We start from the raw sequence: 23,761 nt of genomic DNA, 5'->3' as shown, positions 1-23,761 counted from the left end.
GCAAAGGGCTCGGCAAACGGCACTGAAATGAATGTATTTAAATATCCCTTCAGATCGTTTGATTTCACGTCTGTCAATAAAGAAAGCAAAGGCGAATCCTTCCGCACTGGATTTTGTTCAGAGCGTTACAAAACCTGATCCCTGTTAACATTCACCGCAAGATAAGTCGTTATCTTCAGGTGGTCTCGTGGGTAAAAAGTTGTGTGTACTTTACCCACTCATTTCCTAGACCGTATAGAGAGGTTCCCTTTAAGTGAGACAACACGGGGTGCCAGAATACTCTGGGCACCATAACCAAAGCCTGAGTCAGCGTTTGAACAAGGAGCTAAACTTTCGTGAACCTTTCTCCTTTCTGAATGACTCAGTTCCATCTCGCGGCAGCCCTGCCATTAGGGTTAATTACTACTCTTTATTAGACAGCTAGAGACCGGATTTAATTTACTGAAAACGCAACTAGATTAAAATCCCAACCATTAAGAAACCAAACCACAGTAAACAATGAGTTCAAATCGTAGGCTCCTGTCTGAAGTGCAGAAAGGAGGTCATTGACTAGTTCACTGTGCAGAAGCCGTGGGAGGATGATTTTTCTCCCCAACACTAAATCCTACTAAAAAGCGAAAGAACGAGGTTGATTTAGCAGATGTCTGGGGATGTAAAGGAAGTCGTTGCTCCTGCTGCAGCTCTTTAGCTGCAGGGCTTGGACAATTTAGGATCCCTACGAACAAAAAGCTCCAAACTCCTAGCTAGGGATTTAAGCCTGCGCTTCTTACACAGGCCAGAGAGTAATTGATTGACCGCGTACGGCTGGCAGTGCTTGGAGTATGCCTAGGCTCTTATGAATTTATTAGACTTGTCTGCTTTTCCCCGTGTTATCAGAGAGCACCACTCTGCTACTTTGGGTTTAAAGCGGCTAATTGTGCAAGTAGCGACACATGGGCTACACCTGTAGTAATTGGGCACAGTGTGTAAGATATAAACCGAGTTCAGTCTGCAGGTTTCCCCCAGACCGTGTTTTAACCCGGCCCTTGAGGGTCTCCAGCTGTCGTAGCACAGAACTTGGCCACTAGCAAGACTTTAGGAAACCTCTAGCTGCACAGCTGGTGACTGTGAGTGGCCTTTGTATACCTTTTGCCATCGGACTGCAAACAGCAATTGGCTGGACCTGAGACGGACTGCAAAACTTGTGCCTCCGTCTATGACCGCTGGAGACCAGCCCTGGGAGGGGGACGCCCCAGGAATCCCCTTTGGGCATGTCTGATGTAGGCGGGGCTGTACGGTACGTTTTCTTCTGCCGTTTATAACAACGCTACTACTAGTAACTAATCGTGCAACAGCATCAACTGTTTGCTCATTGGTCTCTGCCCAACTGAAGATGGAACAGAAATGTGTTTGAGGAGGCAATAGCCATAATTACCGTGTGTAAAATCGACTAGATGTCAGAGCTAGGAGATCATTACACTCCCATGCCTGCGTGTGGCTCGATACAGGAGAGTGGCCTGAAGTTCAGGCTAGACGAGCAAACCAGAACAAAACGTACCATAGCGTCCCTTCTGAACGCCTACAATTCTGCCCCACTTCAGCACGAGCGATGGGGTTGCGTGTTTCTGTGCGCGCGTCTTGAGATGACCTGTGTTCCTAAGACACGAAGTGCAGCTGTGAGAGCCACAAGGAGACACTTCCAAGGCAAGGCATTCCCGGGCCATGCTGCAGCTCGGCCATCCGGCTCCCAGCAACGGGCCTTGTCCTGCAGTGGGTAAAACCCTGGTTTCGTCATATTAAGGGCTGCACAGGGGAGATTTGAAGGTCAAGACGCCACCGTAGAAGATCAAAGCTTCCTCGCTGATGAAATCACGTGACATGCTCAGTTGTCTCTTTGAAGAGCTCATCTCTCCATGTGAGGTACCAAGCCAGGTAAGGTGCCCTAGACACGCTCGATATTTTAATATAGGTGACGGGATATTCACTTCCTTTTTTGGGGGAAAAGTTGATGTGGTGATTTTTTTTTTTAAATCCAGTGCTAGATTTTACACAATTATCATAGGCGGAAGAGAGGTTCTCCCCACGAACTAAAGACCTTTATCTCGTTTGCTAGAGGTCCTCATCTGCGTTCACACTGGTGTCTGTGATGTCTCTTCTAATGCACGTGAATTAGTTGAGGATCCCACAAAGCGAAACGGCTGACTTTCCCTTCCCCCACAGAAGCTACACCTTTCTGTTTATACAACACCCCCCTCGCCCCCGACGCACCTAATTAATTACGGATCCTATTTACCTGTGTTTGTCACTTGGTACTTATAACGCTCAAAATGAACAGTTCGTACTTTTTTTAGAGCCTTTAATATATTTTCAATTGCGGTAAGTAAATTGCTGCTTGAATTTAGTGCTGATTGGAGTTGAGCGTCAGTTTACACAACAAGAACTTATGTTTCATTCAGCTAATTAGCATGACTGGTGTTCGGTTGATGAGCCATAGCGCTAATGGTAATGACCAGAGCTGATTGATTTCTAATGTGATTATAATTACACAGATGTAAGGGAATTAAAACAAATCCACACCGTTAATTGTTCTTCTTGGGGGCTGGGCGGAAGGGGAGCAGCAAACCCACTCTAATTATTAACAAAAATGTGGATGAATAGTTCTGTTAAGATTGTATTTAAATGGAAAAAAGTCAAGTACAATTAACTCACTGAACGGTTCATCTATATCCTGTATTGCGAAATGTCATTTCCTCTCTGCTAACCCCCTAGGCACTTCCTACTTCCCCATAAGTTTCTTGAGAAGAAGCCTCACAAACTCATTTCTCGCAGAACATGCAGGCAACGTGTTTCCCAGATTGCCTGGGAAATCGGCTCCCAACTCCCTTCGAGCCCGGCTGCTCTGTCTGTGTAGTTTGCCAGCCGTCTGCAACAGACTTCCCCTAACTCCTTCTCAGTACTTCTGGCGGCACCGGGGACGGCTGCCTGCTCTGGGACATGGCAGAGCCGTGTGAACGCTAGCGCCCGCCGAAGCTTCCGGTTCTCTCTTGCTGTGGAAGGGCCCCTGGGTGAGCATCTTCCCCCTAGCAGAGGCCAGGATGGCGCGGCTAACTAGGGGCGAGTCTCGGCCAGCATCAGTATTCTGGGCCGCTGAGAGACTGGGGCGGGGGGAGCGTCTGTAGCTCCAGAGCCAGCACGGCTGCGCCTCGCCCTCACTCGCTTGCTGTCCGCGGCAGGCACAGAAATAACAGACCCAGCATTAGCCTCCGCATTTGCCGGTGGAGGGATGGGGTCGGCGGGCTGCGCCTGGCAAGGACGCTGGATGTGCAACAGGTAAACAGTGGGAGCGGCTCGGCAGGCTCCGGGGGCCGGCGGGGAGTTAGCTGGGCTGGACGGCTGCAGGGCTGCGTGTAAACGGACTAGCGCATCCCCCGCTTATCAAACCATACCCCTGCCGCGGCTAGCCGGTGCATGCGCTAGGGTCTGCTGGCAGCGGGGTGCAGCGTAAGGGGGGATCGTGCAGTAAATCCTGGGCTCTAGCAACCCCCACCGCTCCAGCAAACTTCCCCTTCGCCCGTGTCCGCCCGGGGGGTCCTCCCCCGGCACTAGCTGGCAACCAGGAGCAGCGGCTGCAGCTCTTCCTCGCGGGCGGGTCCTAGGCAGGGCATCGGCCTAGCTGGGGGTGGCGCGTCTCCAGCGGGAAGGTGTCTCGGCGAACGCACGTGCTCTGGGGGACGCCCAGGTTGCCACAGCCGGTGCGGCGCTTGGAAGGGCCAAAGCTGTGAGAGGCGGGCTGGGCGGGGGGAACCCCGGGGGCACCTGTTCTGGGCGTGTAAAACACTCGCGCTGTTGCTAAAATAGTGCGCTTCAAAGTCGTGCCAGCCGCTCCTGAGTAATCCAGCTGCGGGCGCAGCTTCTGCTGCTGTTAGACGCCACTCGAAACTTGCCGCCTTTGAGTAACAAAGCGGGGAAGTTCAGACAGAAGCGGGCTGGGGACTGGAGTGCAAAGATGTCATGCTCTTCCCCGGCCACGCCGCTTGCAGACTCCTTGGGGGAACACGAGCCTTCCCCCTCCCCCCACCAGTCCTGGCCCTTGCTGCTGAAATCTCTGCAGACGCCAAAACGCTCAACCGTGCGGACGATCACAGGAAAGTTGCTTCTATATTGCAGCACTCGTGGGTTCTCCAGCCTTTCCTGGGCTGGGGCGGAGTGCGAAAGCTGGCTTGTGACAAGGCAACGTTGTCTTTGCCAAGAAGCCCCTCTGCTGCAGGCTTAACTTTAACGAAAGAGGCACCACTGTCCTAAGGAAAATGAAACTAAGTTCCTTTGTCCTCAACTGGGTATATGGGATGGTCAATTTAGGGAAAGGCTCAGAGATAAAAGTAACACCGGGTACTCTGGGCACAGAAAGAAATGATTCGCTCCCTCCCCAATAAAGATGGGGTTTATTGCATCTTCTGCTAGAGTCCCTGAGCAGTAAGTGAGTTAATGACCTGCTTTGCTGTCATCGCATCCATCCACTGCCTTAGAATTGCATCGGAAAGAGGGTGTATGAGTGTGTGTCTGCGAATGTGAATGTGAGAGAACAGCCTAAAATACATAAACCCTCCCTCATCAAACATTTCCCTTCTCCAGGAAGGCTGAGGGAGGTCTTAGACAAAGGTCTGTCACAGATGCTGTAAGTCAGTGTTTTGTGACACTTTTCTCTGGGAGTGGGCTATCTTGTCACAAACCCTCATTCGAAGTTGGTGTCGTTGGGTAAGAGACTGGTTCTAGCATCCCAGACATTTAGAACTGGGAAGGGAATTTACAGAGAGCCCTCAATAGTTACATTAGACACTTCCTGCCCTGTAGAGTGTCTCTTATTCTATGACTGTACAATGCCTAGTACAATGGGGTCTTGATCTTGGTTGGGGTCCTTTGACAATTCAAAAAGGAATAAAGGAATTAACGTATTGGAACAGACCTGAGATCCATTACTATAGTCCTGTCTGACAGTGATCAGAACCAGATGCTTTGGAGGAAGGTGTCAGAACCCTACAATAGGTAGACCTGGTCAGCCACACACACAAGGTATCTTCCTGGTCTCTAATAGTTAGAGATTGACTTAGCTCCTGACACATAAGGTTTAATATCCCTTCCAGAATGTTGTTAATTAATTCTGATTAACTCTGGATATTCCTGTTATAAACATCCATTCCCTTTTTGTTAAATTGTTTTCACAGAAAACAATTGAGACCATGAGTTTCACAGTCTAATTTACATGTTGTGTGAAAAAGTATTTCCTCTTATTGATTTTGAATTTGCCACCTTTTATTTGATTGACTTTCTCTTTACCTTCTGTTCTCCCTGTCTCATAATACAAGAACAAAGTGGCTGGGTGATATAGTGACATAGCTTTTACCTACAGTGCCAGAGGTCCTGAATTCCAGTCCCCAGGGAAGCTTGCCAAGAGGAGTGGCTTTTTATTCTCAGAGCCTTGTATTTTTGCAAATGTGAAATAATACCCCCCTCCCCCCCCCCCAAAAAAAAAAAAGAAAAAAAAAAGAAAAAGATGGTATAGAACAAAAAAACACTTTCCTTGCAGCAATAGTTCTTGAGGTTCATGTTGCATGAGACTGCATCTGGTTCCTGTTCTATGCATTGCAGCATGGGGTCACAGCACTGTTCAGGTTTGGCCTGGCTGCCCCTTTATCATCTTTTAAAAAGGTATGCTCTAATTCAAAAGGAATTATTTTGGGAAAGTTCTATAGCTGTTCTACAGGAGGTCAGACTATGATTACAATGGTCCCTTCTGGCTTGGGAATTTAGGAAGCCTCTTGAGCTACCTTCTCTATCCTGTTCATTATTTTATAAACTTTTAGCATGTCCCTTCTTATTTATCTCCTTTCAAAAATGAACAATCCCAGTCTTTTCAGCCTTTTTACATGTGAGATTTTTTCCAGGGTCCTAATGGTTCTTGTAACTTCTTCTAGTTCTGGAATATCAATTTTGAGATGGAGTGATCTGTTTTGCCCCAGTATTCCAGATGAGGCCATGAATTATTGATTTCTATAAAGGCATTATAATATATTCCATATTATTTGCCATCCCATTCAGTATGCATCTTGACATCTTAGCTTTTTTGACAACAGCTTGACATAAAGAGCAAAGATCCTAACTGAGCTGCCTGCAATGATGTCCACACCCCGTTCTTGGGCTAGTACAGTTAACTTATTACCCTGTCAGGTGAATGAGGAGTTTAAAATCTACATCTAAAGTGCATATCTCTGCACTTATCAGTGGTGAATTTCATTTTTCATTGACTATATAATAAACAATAGGGTTTGGTAAAACATTAACTGGGTTCTGGAAATGACAGCCAAGCTGGCAGCAATGAAAAGTTCTGAAGCACACAGGACATCCATGTCATGTATAAAAGGCTCATTTGCTGTTCAAAAGTATATGTAGGGCCTGCTCCAAAGCCCACTGAAGTTAATAGGAATCTTTCTGTTGACTTCAGTGGGCCTTAGATGAGGCCCATGGATTGAAATATGGCTTCTGTCTTCTAAGCATATAGAATATTGATACTCCTACTATGGGCAAAGAAGCCAGAGCTCAGGATAAGATATGGTCTGAAAGTGATCATATCTCTGGTAGGGTATTAGAATGAAATCTCCGCTTCTGTAAATTGGTAGTTCCACTGCAGTATCAGATTTTTGCAAATTGTTTTTCATAGGGAGAAACAGAAGATCATGGAGTAGATTTCTTAAAGTATTTCCCAGAGTGTTGCTGCAGATGTATAGCCCAGTCCTGACACTCTTAGATACATAGGGAGTTTCATTGACTTCAGTAGGTCTGCTTGCATGGGTCAAGGATTACTCAGATGCATAAGGATTTGCAGGATCAAATCCATATTGACCTTTGATCTATTTTTTTTTTTGCTAGTTTGACTATTGGCCTACATATGTTATATGAACGACTTTTGCCAGTTCTTTCTAGATCATACAAAACCTCCTAACCACTTCATATAGCTAGGTAGCACTAGTGACAAACAGTATCTGTGAGGTGGCATAGGGATATGTAATATGAAAACGTATTTCCAGTATAGTTTGTTGAAAATCGTTGAGTCCACAAACTAGGTCAGCAACATCCTTATTTTGGTTTGGGCAATCTGAAGTCAAGGCCAGTTGCTCTTTTTCTGCAACAGTAGATTATGGTGGGTCTTTGTGTTTGAAAAATATGTTGCTCAGAGTACTACCTTCACAAGCAAATACTGGTAGAGAAACTTTCTTTTGTAGCCAGCAGCATAAATACTAGATGTTATGGACTGAAAGAAAGTTCTGTAGGTGGTAACAATTCAGAAGATATTTGGTCTTGTGCTCCTCCTCCCTTCCAGAATTAGTTCCTTGGGCACATGTCTACATATTCAGTTGTATTTCTTGGTTTATCTCTACTGGAAATTGCCTGTCAGGTATTGTAGAATTTCAAGATTTATCAGCAGCTTACATAAAATTATCTATTGATACTTCTGTGGAACCAAATGCAATGAATAGCTCTGTGTATATTTTTGGGGGGTTGGTGCAGGAAGTTCTGCAATACAGGTGGAAACAAATAGGCAGATTTTGGAGATGAAGGAATACTAGGATATAGCAAAAGCGTCATTTAGGAGTGAAGAGAGTGGAGTTGAAAATAACACTGTGGTTTGCAAGCCTGAGGATGGTTGAAGTGCCAGTTGTGATTAAAAAATGGGGAGAGGGGAAGGCTGGGGAGAAAAGATAAGGAATTCAGTTTGTCATGTTTAGTTTGATGTGATGATGGACCTTCCAGGAAGAGAGATCAGTCTGAGATCTGAGACTGAATGGAGGGGGAAAGATATCTCTGGGAATTCTCCATTGTGACCAATGCATGCATTCCCTGGTGCATCTTTGTACTATGTCTCTGCTTCTTCATTAGTCCCATCAGGTGTGCTGTGAGCAGGGCCCAAGCATAATTTTTTCAGGCCCAGTACAAACTTGTAACATGGGCCCTCTTTCATGCTCACACATGGGGTTGCAGCCTCCGGGCCCCAGTAAAGTGTATCATTTCCCCCGCCCCCCCATGTGGGGGCCCTGGCTGTGAGTATAGCTGGGTATCCTGGAAGAGCCTTTCAGTTGGGGAGTCCACAGCTACAATACCCAAGATTCAATTTACTCTGTCCGGTCCAAACTGCTGTGCTACTCTAGATGGTATAAGTCTGTCAGTACAGTCATGAAAGGGGTCAGGCAGGGAATTTATCTAGTCTATATACATGTTGGGACTGAAAATGGTCAGAGGACTAGTGGATGGAATTTCCTGTACAGGAGGAGTGTGAATATGTGCTGTCACTTTCTGTCCCTGAGAGAGAGATGGGAAAACATCTTGATCCCTCTGGGTTACAAGATCTTATCAGTACTCTGTAAGAATATTCCTTTTGCTCCAGAAGATATTCTTGCCCCCAAAGAGGGAGCAATGTTGTTGCTGGAAGTTAAAAACAAGCTACACAATAATGGGGTATATAGAGTTGTATGTAGCATCTGAGGAGTACTGGTCAGTAGACACCCATACAGTATCCCACAGCTAGCACAATATATGCTTTTATTTATTTATGGTGTATTTGCACAGAGTTGTACTCAAATATATTGAGCATGTGATATGATAGCTGTTTCACCAAGCCTACATTGCCCATTTTTTCAATACTTTGGTAAATCCATCCATATTTCAATATGTGCAAGAGATGCTTGATCCTATGTGTGCCATAAAGCAAGAGAAGGAAAATAATCCCTAAAGTAATTACAAATATATATATGACCTTATCTTGGGATTGGAAAAAGTGCAATAACTTTTGTGTGTATGCAATATATAATATGTAAATTGCTTGTGTGTCAAAGACAGAATGAAAACAGTACAGAGTACAACAAAGGTACCTCTTTAAAAGGTTAGTGCTAGCAGTTTGAAGGAAAAAAGGCTTATGAAAATAACGTTGGCAGATCTCTGCACACTGACTTCCATTGAAGTCAAAAAAGCTTCAAGTTTTTCCCCTTAGTGCATGGGGCAGTTTACAGATGTACACGTATACCAAACCTATATTAATTTCAGTGGAGTGGTACCAGTATAAAACTGGTGGAACAGAGCAGAAAATCAGGTTTGAAGTATTTTAAAAATGTGAGTAAGATTAAAATGTACATACTCAGATTCCCCGGGACAGTAGTTTTCAACCATTTTTCATTGGTGGACCCTTAAAAAAATTTTGAATGGAAGTGTGGACCCCTTTGGAAATCTTAGACAGTCTGTGGATCACAGGTTGAAAACCACTGCCCTAGGACAGCTACCTAATACATGGGCTTTTGAGACACAATTCCTATATGCTAATGGCAGTTGTGATGCAGCAGGCTAAAGCCCTTTGGTTACAGCCTAGCAGCTGGAAAGATAAATGAGTACTATAGAACTGTAGGTCAAGCACAGAATTATAATTTGATGATTTCTTTTACCATTTAAGAATGTTTAATGCTTGCTTTATTTAATGGATTCCAAGTATGCTGGAAGATGCTGCAAATATAACCTTGGGGATAAGGTGAGATGTGGGTGGTGAAGTGGACTAGTTTGTTGTTCTGTAATGAAATTTTGACTTCAAAGGGTGGTGTTGCTAAATTAATACAGCTAGGAATTGGTCTGATTAGTGCAATTAATGTCAGCATATTCCAAAAACTAAGAAGATTCTCTGCTCAGGCTGGCTTCATGTGTATTCCCTTAATTTGAAGTTGTGTGACTGTATTTTTTGAATACATCCTTCACATTCTACCTTAATGGTGACAGCACATCATACCATACTGTGTTTCTGCCACGTTGTACCTACAGTACTGTCTGTCGAATACCAGTGCACAAAGGCTTCTGTACATCTTGCACCTGACCGAGCTCCCGTCTGACTCATAGATAATTTTAATTCAGCCCTTTATTATTGCGGTTTATTTTAGTTTCCTTTCTGTTGCATTATGGGTCAGATTGTGGCTAGCCCCATGTGAATGTGTTTATATCAGGGGGAAGGTGCCAGGAGCTCTCTTCAGCCTCTGTGCAGGGGGAGCCATGATCTCAGTTTTGCACTCCCTGACTACAAAGACAAAGGGAGTATCATGCTACCAGTGGCACTAAACACTTGAAAGGGAGCAGGCTATGGTCTTAATCTCATAGCAGTTAGCAGACTGCAATAAGAGAGGGGGAGTGCATGCTGCACCTCTAAAGAAAAAGCCCTGTTCCTTAGCACTTTCGCTGGTAGCACTTAGATAAATTGCTTGTGTGTGCTGCAGGTAGAATTCCTCAGATGCTGACGTATCTCTGCACATACATCCTCTCTGCAGCTTTGGCTTATAGTGCCATGATGAGCCCTATTATACGTTTCCAAGGCAATTACATAGGGCAACTTACCAGTTTACCCTAGTTCATTAGTCTTCACTTTCCAAGCTAGCCCAATGTTTTTATTTTTCCCTATCCACATTAGACCATCTTTTCTGTCCATAAGAAAATCCACTTTATGGTTCACTTTCTCCTCCCCATTATCTATGTCACTTTAAATTAAACATTACCTTCCTACTCTTCCTGAGTTTCCTTCCATACCCTTTTCAAATTTGCTCATGCTACTTTAGAGTTCAATCCATTATGTACTTTTCTCTCCCAATTCAGCCTATTTTTTGTTTTGTTCCTATTTCAGGTGAGCCCAGTTTATACACTGCATCGGGCTCTCTGGTGGAAATGATGGAATGTTTACCCTACACGGAGATACTGAGCACATGCTAATTCCATTGGATTCAAAGGAGGTTATGGGTGTGCGTATTGGGGGATCAGGCTAGTTGTTCCCAATTCAGCCAGGCACTCGAGCATTTGCTTGACAAAAATGTGATTAATCCATTGACAACATCAGAGAGGTTACTTGCATCCTTAAAGATAAAGCGCTTTTCTGGATTTGGGGCTAAACTAAATACATTTTCTAATTATTATTGGCATTTTAGTGGTGTTTGCCAGAATGGTATCTGTTGCTCACTAAAACAGAGGAACAAACATCCAAAACCTGGTCTGAATTATAACCATCCTCTGAGAGTCTGGCACTCGCTTCCCCTTTGCTTCAGCGGGGAAGAAAACTGGGCCAGGCCTTTTGATGGCACAGCTTACTTCATCCTTCCTGTTGGCTCCCTACTGCTGCCTGCCCACTTCCCCCTCACCTCCATGGTAGGGAGGCATGAGAGCCCATCAGCATGTGCCTATGTGGGTAGCCCATGCAGGGAGGAAAGGAGTCTGCTTATGTCCCTTACTCCCCTGCATAGACATGCAGCCTGGCTCATGAATGAGCCCAAATAGCTTCCTGCAGCTCTCATAGCTTTAAATAAACCAGGAAATAAAATGGTTCCCACTGAGCAATATTAAAGATGTGCTAGGAGAGTATTTCTTTCAGGGAATATAGACAATCATATTTTTGCTCAGAAAGCAGTGCCCATCAAATGGGGAATCTCTTCACTTTTTAGCTAAAAATCTGCAATTTTTCCCCAAATACTTCTGTTTCTGCTCCTGAAGAGAATATGGTTTACAGCCAGTAGATAATCCCTCCTCTTGTGCTACCTGTCCTTGACCCATAGAATTTTGTATTTTTTTGATAGAAGAACATAAAAACTTGCTTTCTACACTAAAAGATCATTTTTTTGGCCAATCTTGTAGTAATAGTTCACTGAAGAAATGGAGGAGGAATACTTGGGGAGAAATAGAGGAATAAAGAATTTCAGTGCATCGCCTTTTATGGACTTCTGAATGTTTAAAATGGAAGTTACTGGCATATCCATAAATGAGGAAGGACAAGCAGGAGGTGCAGGTTTATCATTCTTTCCACAACTCCAGAGGGAATGTACTCAGGAGATAATACTGTCCCCTGAGGTGGTATTAGCTTCTGAGCAAAGCCCCTCAACCCTTTGAGAGGGGCTTGACGATCATCTTCTGCTAGGAGAAGTCCTGTCAACATGGCTCCAGCAGTTTTTTCTTGAAGAGGTATTGTATCCTAGTATTGCACAGTATGTCCAACATTTTCAAACACAGATGCCTGAATTTTCAAATATTGGCCTATCTTATGTACTGCATACATACACTTCTCAAAAATGCGCCTCATGTTTTAGAATCGTGCACAAACTGGGAGCATGCAGGATAGGATATTTGCTTCCTTTGAGTCTTCTTAGGATTGGCCTCGCTTGAAATAGGGCAGAGATAAATATGGATGGAGAAGAAAAGGAAAACAGCTGTACTAAACTGAAGAACTGGAAAAGAAAAGGGATAAATGAAGCTGAATTGAAAATGAGAAGTGGTTATTTGGAGGCTAGAACTAGGCTGAGATAAAAAGAGGTGAAGATACAGTATGAATAATGGGTGAAGCTAAAAAACGAGCAGGTACATATTCTAACTTTTCCTAGTTCAAATCTGTTTATTCCTCTGTCTTTCTTGATCTACGTTAGTTATCTCAAACAGCTCAGTCCTGGATATTCTTTCAATTACAGCTCCATTTCATCTGCTTCTCTTGCAGTTTAGTGCAGTTTAATCCTCTCTCCCTATTCTATTTCAGCTCCATTTCGTCTCCTTTTTAGCATGACTCAGGGTATTTTCTTTTTCTCTTCATGTTATGTCACTTGTTCTGGCTGGTCTGATGTCGTCCTTTGTTGAAAAGAAACATCAGTCCAGCAAGATGATAAAAAGAAATTTTGAAATAAATTCCTAGGGAGTATCAATACATAGCAAAAACAAGAGGGGGGAAAAAGTGAGTTCCAATTATAGAGAACTTCATTTATGTACAGTATAACTTACTTTTGATATCTTTAAAGGCACAATAGGCAACATCAGGAGTTATGAAAAACACAATAAAATTGAAAGCTGTGTGAATGTATAAAAGATGTAAATTTTTACTTCAAAATACTGCAGAAAAAAGGAAAAGGGAAGAACCAGGACCAAAAGCACAGGTCATTCTGAAAAAGCAATTTGATAAAGCTGTAAAAGAAAAGCCAAAAGCACTTAAAGATGGAATCTATTAAAAGCAGCTCAAAGTGAATGCAAAATGAGCGCAATGAAAAATGGTAAAGAAGGGTCAAGAAAAAAATTACAAGAGTCTTATCGTTGGATAATAATAATCCAGGTGTATTGCAGAAGAGCCGTTGCTTGGGCTTATTTTGTTGAGATTTAAAAAAAAAAATACCAAAAAAACCCCCATAAAAATATAGCACTCAATCATCTAATTAATACTTATGCCAAATAATGTATGTAAACAAAGACTGTCCTTCATAATTATTAAATGCACTAAAGCCCATATCATGAAGTACTTGATCAGTCTTTACTCAGACAAAACTCACTAGTCTAGGTGAGTTTGCAACAGTGAAGACTTCAGGACTTGGCCATGACAGAATAATAAAGAAAGATTCACTGGCCAACCAATACAGAACTCTAACTAGGGAATGCCAACTGCAGCTGTCAGCATGGAGTCCATCTACTATCAACATCAGGAACTACTTCTCTTTAATAGGGCTTTTGACAGTCCTTCATGACATTCTCATAAGCAAACTAGGGAAATGTGATCTAGATGAAATTACTGTAAAGTGGGAGCACAACTGCTTGAAATACCATAATCGAAGAGTAGTTTTGAATCGTTCCATGTCAAACTGGGAGGGTGTATTTAGTGAGGTCCCATTGGGGTCAGTCCTGAGTCCAGTACTAGTCAATATTGTCTTTAATGACTTGGATAACAAAGTGAACAATATGCTTATAAAAACTGCAGCTGACCTCAAGGTGGGAAGGGTTGTGAACACTTTGGAGGACAGGGTTAGTATTCAAAATGACCTTGACAAATTGGAGAAATAGTCTAAATTCAGCAAGATGAAATTCAATAAACACAAGTGCAAAGTACTTCGTTAGGAAGGAAAAATCAAATGCACAACTACAAAATGGTGAATAACTGGCTAGATGGTAGAAATGCTGAATAGGATCTAGTTGTAGTGGATCACAAACTGAATCAAAGTTAATGTGATGCAGCTGCAAAAAAGCTAATATTCTGGAGTGTATTAACAGCAGTGTCATATATAAGATGTGGAAGATAATTATTCCACTCTGCTTGGCATGGGTGAGGCCTTGGCTGGAGTATGATGTGCAGTTCTGGGCACCACACTTGAGGAAAGACATGGACAAACTGGAGAGAATCCAGAGGAGAGAAACAAAAATGATAAAAGGTTTAGAAAACCTGACATAGTGAGGAAAGGTTTTAAAAATAAATAAATAAATAAAACCCAAATCTTGGCTATGTTTTAGCTTGAGAGGGGAAAAAAAAGACTGAGGGAGGATCTGATAAGTCTTCAACTATGTTAAGGGTTGTTATAAAGAAGACCATAATCTATTGTTCTCCATACTCCCTGAAGGTAGGACAAGAAGAAGTAATGGGCTTAATCTGCAGCAAATGAAACTTAAGTTAGATATTAGGAAAACCTTTCCAACTATCAGAGGAGTTAAGCTCTGCAAGAGGTTTCCAAAAGAGATTGTGGAATATCCTTCGTTGGAAGTTCTTAAATTGTTGGATAAAGACCTGTCAGGTGGTCCAGGTTAGACTCTAGCCTGGTTACTTGGTCCTGCCTCAGTACAGGAGACTGGACTCGATGACTTCTCGAGGTCCCTTCCAAATCTACACTTCTGTGATTCTATGACTAACACAGAGCATAGCTACTGTAAATAATGTGGTGCATCCTCTACTAGCAGTCAACCACCGCTGCTACCCATGTCAAACACCAAAGTGGAGTGCTGAACTGGCTCCACCACCATAATGGAAATGTTTCTACCACCGGTGGGGACCGCCCCATGAACATCGAGCACTGATCACCACTCAAAAGACTGTGCCTTCCGAGGTGAAGCCCTTTGTGGCACCAATAATGAGACTGCTGCACTCTTCACCAGGTTTTCTGCAATGATATAGTGACATGACAGAGGAAAGATGAGTTCCCTTTTTTCCCCTCTTCTTTTCCATTATTACACAACTGGTATATGTGAAGGTGAACAAAGGGGGTATACAGCTGCTACCACCAACGGTGAGCATTATCATCACGGTTTTAACTGCAGTGGCCACTTTCAAGGTACCAGAGATCAGTACCTTTTGAATAAATTCCTTTTTGATCTTGCATTGTTTGGTCTGATTGTTTGGGTCATGTTCTGGGTGTAGACACTGGTACATTGATTTATTACACAATTTCCTCAATGGTTGAGACTAGCATCTCAGCAGCTTTACCAATATATTTGAAATAAGGAATTTTTTCCAATTAAAAAAATAAACAGATGACACAATGGGTCAGTGATTCTTTCCTGTTATCTGAGAATCAGTTAATGCATTAGGGAATCACCACTCTTTGCCTGTTCCTAAAGAATTCCTTTTGTCTAGTGTACCAGGTTCGTTCAGTAACTGACTAGGAAAGCTCAGCCACAATAATAGGCTTTCTTTGGAATGACTTATCTTTTTCTGGTAGAAGAATTATCACCATTTCTGTTTTCCACATGCAACACAAGAATGTCTTTTTGTCAGTATTTATTATTTCTATTTATTGGCCAAAGGAACGTTAGGCACCTTAGAATAATGTGCAAAGGGAACAAACTGTTATCTGTACTTAAACATTGCAAACTTTCACTGGTCAGCAGCAATAGCCTTCTTGGTTTAGCTTTCCAAAAATTCAGCTCTTTAATTTTAACAAAGCCTCCTTAGTGAAGCTTTCTTCTTTGTGTTCCAATTTCTACAGAAGACCATTTAACAGTAAGGGAAAAACATACATTAGGGGAAATCTCATTATTTGAATCTCAGGCTAGTAAAGAAAAGGTGACAAAGATTATAAATAGACATACTTACAGGCCTTCTGTTAATGCTTGTATGTGTCCGATTAGGGAATTGCTGAAAACACACATCATTTGCATGTTAGCACCCATCAATAGGAATTGTACTTGCAATCTCCCACAAAGCCATAATAAATGCACAATACATAGGTATAAAATCAAGCTCTGCTTTAATGCTTGGTTTACATAATACAAAATGAAAAGATTGAGTGTTCCTTCATGAACAGCCGTGTTAGTGTATGCTCTTGCTGGAGCTGTACTATCTCTGTATTCCAAGGGTAATAACATTCTAAATTTAATTCAAACCCTTGTATTGGGGCACAAGTGCCCAAAGGCCACGTGGGGGTGGTGTGTGTGTGTGTGTGTGTGTGAATGGACTTTTTGTTTAGGTCATAACTGCTTAGCTAAACATGGTGATGCAAGTTAACAAGGCCCTCTGGTGTTGATCATTATGAAGGCTTGACTTGTGGCTCGGGTAGAGACATTTTCTTTCTACTGAAGAGGTAACAGTTCTAGCATGGTTCAGTGCCATCTCTGATCTAGCGTACCCTCTTGCTGATTTAGTGTATATTCTCAAAGTTCTTTGAAGAAATTACTATTTATTAGTCCTTTGTTTTCCAAATGCCTTCTCATCTATTTTAGTTAACATGTTATCTAATTAGGTATTCATCCCACACTTTTAAATGTAGAATCTGAGCCTATTCTGGGTGCCTGCAATTTCATTCGTAACTCTCACTTTCCTCACGTCGGCAACTACTAGCACATCATAAGAATGATTCGTGCCTAGTTAAAATTAGTTTCTACTCACTGTGGTATGGTGTGATGTAATGCACTTTGGTACTCATGTCTATACCAATCTCTTATCTGATGTGTGAGATGATGCAACTGGTGCATTGGCAGGAAAGAGTCCATCTTGACAGTTAGAGCCCAGATTGCGTTTGCAGACTGGCAATCAGAAAATCTCTCACCATAACACATATCCCTTACGGGTGTATGGAATACATTTGGCACAAAAATCAGTAAGAAGAGCCCTGCAATGCCACTTTGACAGAGACAGGACTAACATAAGCATCTTGCTTATCTATAAATCTCCAGTCCCCAAAGGCTTTGGAGAGAAGCTGATAGAGAGGATGTCTGATATGATGAGGAGGCTCACAGGATGTAACATCTTAGGAGACCTCAATAACCATGCCACTGATCTATCTGAGAGCCCAAAACCTTCCGTCCAAACATCCCACCTTCAGTTTCTCATAGGTCACCTCTGTATATAAGAAGTGCTCCCACCCTAAAATCCTGGTCAGACCACTTCCTCATCCACGTAGAAATAAGAAATCCCTGCCACAAGACATCATCATTATGGTCCACCGCAAAGAACACTCAAAGTAAAATCCTGGCCCCATTGACTTCAATGGCAAAATTCCCATTGATTTGTCCAAGATTTCACCCTTAGACACTGCCACATGCCAAATGTACATATGGAAAACTATACGCAAACAAAAGCCCCGGGAGCAGAAAAGTTTGTGAGGCACTACAACCTCTACCTGCCTACTTCCAGGTCTACACTACAAAGTTTTGCTAGCCTAACTATGTTGTTTAGGGGTATGATTCACCCCCACTCCCCTACTGCTAACCAACATAACTATCCCAGGAATATCCTTTGTATAGAGTGCTTTTGCTGCTATAGTTTGTTTGGAGAGGTGGTTTAACTAAAACAGTAAAACAATTTCTTTTGCTTGTGTATATACTGCATCTTCACTAGGGAAGACACTTCATATTGTACACTCAGACAAGCCCAGAGACTAGCACCAAAGTACTTCTCCCACCCAGGCCAATTACAGTTCAGGGGTGAGCACACCTGGGATCACTCTTCCAAAATCTCTCTAGGCACCTCTTCCTGGTTTTTACCTGCAAGTCTTCTCAAACAGAGCTCTGTAGTTCTTCCCACTTTAGACTGGATCGCCAGACTATAATGCCCCCTTTTTACTGACTGTATTTGTCTCAACCAGCCCAACATGAGTGGGGTCCTCTCTGGAACTTGTGAGGATACAAACTCATTTGACACATGATATTTTGTTTTTGAAGAAGCTATCATTTACTTGTAATTAGGAATATAACAATCAAAGGTAAGGGTTAAAACAACAAAAGGTTTACACACTCAATTCTTACCTAAGGCTTAGAAAGACAAGGTGAAGGGGTAATATCTTTTATTGGACCAACTTCTGTTGGTGAAGAGATGAGCTTCTGAGCTTATACAGAGCTCTTAAAAATCCTTTTAACCTTTTATTAAAGAAAAGGAAAAATAGTCAAAGCATTTCAAATAAAGTATCAAATTACACTTTAACAATATCCCTTGTTCCTTTTTAAAAGCTGTAGATTTTTTAGAAGAAAGACCCCCTTGTTTGTTGGGTCTTTTAGATGGTATTAAATACTATAATATCTGTCCTTTTTTGGGGAAAATAAAATGTTAGGTGAAATGGGCTGGAGCTGTCATTGCTGCTGTTATCTGATCCTGTTTCCTAGAAGACAAAACAAGAGAAACACATGAGAAAAAAACAGCAAAGGTAGAAAATGCAGTTTCCATCGTTGATGTTGGTAAAACACAGACCCAGCACACAGTCTCATCAGCCACTTTGAGACCAGGCAAACTTGTGACAGCATCAGACTGATTAGGGCAGTACTTCTGGTTGCCTCTATTGTCACATCTTACAGCAGTGTTGCAAAACATAAAGTCCTGGTTGGCTGAGTCAGACTTTTATTAGTCAGAAGGAAAAAGGAAAGTAGTAGGAAAGAAGAAATTAAGGTAGAGCAGGAAAAGAACATAGTGAAGGGGAAGAGAGAGAGTCTTACATCCCAGGCTTTGGCTGGGATTCAGCTGGAGCTGGTAGAAGTGGTGGTGTCATCTGGGCCCCTCTCTCTGCCTGGTCTGGTCAGGATGTCTTTAGATTAGAATGAAGCGTGATCTGAGGTCCCACAAAGTGGTGGGGATGGCAGCCAGGATGGTGAAGCTCACTCCTTAAATTCCCCTTGCTACCAATTTACATTAGTGGTACCGCAGCTGTTTTTCCCCCTTATGGCATCCTCTCTCTGCTCTTAAATAATATATTGGAATATTTTAAAGTAAAATATGTAAATTCATTATTGGTTAGTTGGTGACGTTGGTCTGCAAATATTTGCCTAGCCCACAACACAACTCGGACCATAATATCATCATGCTACATTTGATCTGGCAGTTTTATTTGAACGTAATGTATTTTTCCTTTAATGCTGTTTCTCAAAGAATTATGAGACAGGCATCAACTGACAGCACCAGGGGAAAGAGAGGTATTGGCAATGACATAAAAGCAGAAAGGGAAGAAAAAGAATAGCTATTGTAGCGTTTATCACTATTTCACTTATAGTCTGCATAGACACAGCTCTGGAATAAAATAGAAATTCATGCCCCCATCTTAAAAGAAATTGCAGTTATTCAGCTGCAGGGTTACAAAACAAGGGTTTTTTTAAAAAAATGCAACAAATTATAGTTCTTTCCCCATACTGTTATAAGCAGAAAAAACATTGAAAAGTTCCTTTCCTAGCCCCATGCATATGTGGATCCACTGGTCATACCTCCCTGCATATAGCAGTACAGCAGCCACAGAGGTCACCGGAGCCTGGAAGCTGCAGTGGCAGCTATGAAGCAGTTTTGTTGCCACTCTGTAGCCTGAAGGGAAGATTCTCTTCTCAGAATGTTGTAGAAGCCCCTTGCACACAGGCCATTCACAAAGGCTCTAGCAGTGGAGAGGTGTGTAAAGAGGAATTATTTTAGACCTTTGTAAAAGCCAGTGAAGTACAAATAAATGTTGTTCATATTTTTAAGACAAAAACATGGATAGAATACTCATAGCATCCTTTCCATTGGGCAGTGGATAGGACACAAGACCTTGCTTCTATTCCCCAACAAGGCCAAAATTTTCCACTAGCTTCAGGTGCTTCAGTTTTTGGGCCCCCAATATGAGAAATCTAAGGTCTGGTTTTCAGAGGTGCAGAACACCACAGCCACTGTTGAAAAGCTTTAACGTACATAGGTGGCACTAAGCAACTCTGTTTTTCCCAATTATACCTACTTGAATGATCAATTTGCACCAAACAGTGTCAAGACCCCCTTTTTTTTTTCTTTTCTTTTTTTTTTTTTTTTTTTTTTTTGGGTGGATGATTCCACAATTTTAATTCATTCATTGGTTTTATTCTCTTGGAATGTCTGGTTTCCCTAAAGCTGAACCTTAGTGAACATTGATTTGAATATTTTATTGAAAAATATTGCAAAGAGGTAAGGATCATTAAAGGAGAGTGCAATAAAAATGGGCTAGACAAGTTTTATCCCAAATAGAATGGGTTGGATGACCATTATTATAATTAAAAGCAATATTCTAAACATTATTATAAAAACATGGAAAAAAGAACAAAATATTTGATGTGTTTGACTCAGAAAATTACTTTATTATTATTATTATTATTTAGGATTCTGCATGTTTTAAATGATCAGTTTAAATATGTTCAGTTCCATACATGACATTAAATGTACAAAAGCCCAAATGAGAACATGTTCAACTAAAAGCTGCATTTTCAGACAAAGTAAAATTCCACATTAAAAAGTTAAGAGTTAGAGTATGCTGAAGAAATTGACAGAAAAGAGATTTTAAAGGCAAAAAGTATGTGGGACATTAAATAAAAAGGACCATGGAGCAAGGGAGATCACAATTAGCAAACATCTAGATAGAGAGATTCCCACATGCATCCATACAGGGCCATGTCCAGGATGTGGAAAGAAAGAAAGATAACTGTCAAGCTGAGGGCTGACCATTTTTCCTCTGATAATTTTGCAGCAATGTGATACATTTTGTGGGCTTGTCTCAAATCCTTAGCTGGTTTTCATGAAAGCGAAATGCCATTTCCCATAGGTAAACATGTCTTTTTAACACACACATGCAAATTTTACCATAAAAATTGAAACCTTTTGTAGTGGTTCAGAGTCAGGAAAAACCAGCTTTGTCTTTTGTGAAATATTGGCATGTTTGGGGGGGGGAGAGAGAGCAGAAGGGGGAGGAACTAAAAGCTGTATTTACTGGCAGAAATGGTAAAATTTCATTGTGGGCACATTCTTATAAATAGCAAATTCTTAGGCTACTGTGCTTGTGAAGTGAAACTTAGCGGTTCTGTGCAGTCTTGTTACCTAGGTCAATAGGACAACAAGGTGAATTAAAAGATGAATGATCTAGCCATTTCAGTGCAGCAGTCCTGAATCCTAATCCCAATTCAACATCAAAGGTGACTTTAAACACATATGGGGCCCCATCAAGTCATTTCATTAAAATCCTTCCAGCTGCAAGTTCAAAGAGTGTATACAAACCTCGTCTCCTGTATCATAGAACCTAGGTAAGTATGTGGTTAGCATGGAGCTGGTTGAAATTTTTTTTGATGAAATTGCCTTTAAAAAAAATTTTTTTTTTTAGGTTTTCTCAAAAAAAAAAAAAAAAAAAAAAAGGGGGGGGGGGAATTGAATAGAAATCCAAAAAACTGCAATTTTTTTTTTTTGATGGAAATGAAAACTTTTTTTTGTTTTCATTAATGTAATGAAACATCTATCCTAATCTTATCAGCTTTAGGTCGGCAGTTGGAGCCAAACACCGCAATTGTTATACCTGGAATTTTTATACCTGGAATAACTACACTGATAACAGTGACAAACTGGCAGATGACATCACTAGACAGAGCTTTAGTTTGGGAAAGGTTTTTTTGGGTCACAGTGTCCATTGTCTTGCCACATGTAGTCAGTTGCACCAGTGCAAAGGGAGTGGTAAATATGATCAAATCAGAATGGTAATGGTCTACCTGCCATTCATTCCCTCCAATCTGCACTAGCAGAAAATGACTACACAAGCTGCAGGGCAGCAGAGAACATTGCCTCCAGTCTTTATTGGAATTTCTCCCCATATGAAAGCCAGTAAAATGGTATTCCATCTTTTTTTTTTTTTTTTTTTTTTTCCCCATGTAGGATTCTACAGTTCTGGGAGGGGAGTCATCAATGAGCTGAAAAGTCATCTTTCACTGCAATTTTCTGGCAGGTCAAATTCAGATTGGACTCTGGTTTATCTCTAGGAGACTGACTTAAAGCCCATTGTAGATATGTGATTCATATGTGAGAGAGAGTTCCCAGGTACCCCCTGCTTCTGTTTGCGCTAGCAGCACTGGAATTCCCAGTATGTCTCAAAGTCCTGAGAGAGAGATTTCATTTTTTTGATAATTAAAATAAAATAAAATGTACTGCCCTTGTTTATGCATTTGAATGGGAACTCTGGCATTTAACAATATAAACAAGAAAAAAATCCAGTTACAGGAGAATAAGCAGCTGCACATAGTCAACCTTGTTGCAGACTCTCGTTGTCAAACACAGACTCATATTGCAATATTTTATAATAAAATTGCCCATTTAATAGTGTTTAACTGAAAAGATAATTTCCGTTTTTTTTCTTTCTCTTTGACATGTTTTACTTTTGAGTTACTGGGCTTTTGACAGGAACGTTAAGACATGTGCTACACTTACATGCTATTAATACTGTGGGGTTTGGGAAATGTCTATGCATTGGTGTATCTGACAATTTAGGGTATTAGTTAACAGTGAGACTGTCTGTGAATAGAATTTTAGCCATAACTGCTGACTTGAGCATTTAGTCAACCTTTGCAATCCAGAGCTGAACTATATACAGCAAACAATGCAATAGGGATACAAATTGGCTTTGTACAGTATGTATTGGTTCTGTCTGAGTGCAGTGGTAATTGCAATATATTGAAGTTTTGTATTGTAATAAAAATAGAGACCATTAGTGGATACCATTTATGTCATTAGTATTTAGTGGTTGTGCATTGCAGCTTTTTTAGTGCTCATAAAACTGTCTCTGCTTGCAGATATGTCACAGCACTGATATAAATTTAAAGGTTTAGAAATCCATAAGTTATAAAATACAGATAGTAAATAGGAACACAACATTATAGAGAAAAACTTACATTAAGCATGCAGATGTTTATCTATTTGCATGTCTAGTGCAGAGATTAGCATAATGATTATCACATTTATATTACAGATAGACTTGATTAAACAGACAGTTGTAAATAAGGTAAAAAAGAAGCACATTAAGTACAAGGAGCAGAGAGTTTTCTATGCTCCCAGAAAGGACTTTATAAGATGTCCAAAGGTATTACCTTGGGCAGTTTGGGGTGTATTTATTTCTCTATTTCTAGGCTTTTTTAATAGAGATGTGACCATTGTGCCCCTTATTGATAGTTGAAATATCTCCAAACAAGTAGCTGTTCTCATTAACCACTAGGCCCAAGATCAAAGCACAGAGGTTTTAAGGGTGCCTTTTTGGAGTAACAGTGCTGGGAGATTAGGGAAACCCTGTGGTTGAGGTTAACTGAGTTTTTAGCAGTTGTAACTATGCCAGCCGGTCTGGGGGAGTTTGTAGGCTGGCTAGGACAGCATAAGTACATCATGCCAATGAATGGGCACTGGCATGGAGGCAGCGAAGAGAGGTGGGCTTGAGAGTAGGAGCTGGCTGAGGGAAGTTGTCTTTATGGAGAGAAAAAGTTTTGGAAAACATATCATGAAGGGGCAAACAGAATGGTCAGGGGTTTGGATGCTCTTTGAGATGGACGTGTCTGTGGACTTGGGCTACTCAGCACAAGCAATACCTGCAAAAAAAAAAAAATCCTGTAATCTGGATGTCCTGCAAGATCCTCTCTAGCACAGCCACCACCAAACCATCCCGTTGCTTTGACTTCAGGAACATGACACTGCAATACCGATGACGATTATTTGGGGGCCGCCAAGAGCCATCCAGAATAGATTCGCTCCCTTCCAAGGAGCAGTGTATTGTGC

General features: G+C 41.6%; 1 long non-coding RNA gene across 1 annotated transcript in view; it reads left to right on the top strand.

Moving 5' to 3' along the window:
- Positions 1–1,025: 1,025 nt before the first annotated feature.
- LOC137154801 (uncharacterized) overlaps positions 1,026–23,761 on the top strand; it is a 42,532-nt gene continuing 19,796 nt past the window's right edge. The window contains exon 1 of the long non-coding RNA XR_010920297.1: positions 1,026–1,911. This is a non-coding gene — a long non-coding RNA (uncharacterized lncRNA). The remainder of the gene's footprint in view (positions 1,912–23,761) is intronic.

This window comes from Emydura macquarii, unplaced genomic scaffold (assembly GCF_026122565.2).
Source record: "Emydura macquarii macquarii isolate MOO-44397 ecotype Brisbane River unplaced genomic scaffold, CSIRO-AGI_Emac_v2 contig_295, whole genome shotgun sequence".
NCBI lineage: Eukaryota > Metazoa > Chordata > Testudines > Chelidae > Emydura > Emydura macquarii.
The sequence above is the reverse complement of the archived record's forward strand: the minus strand, read 5'-3'. Positions and strand labels throughout refer to the sequence as shown.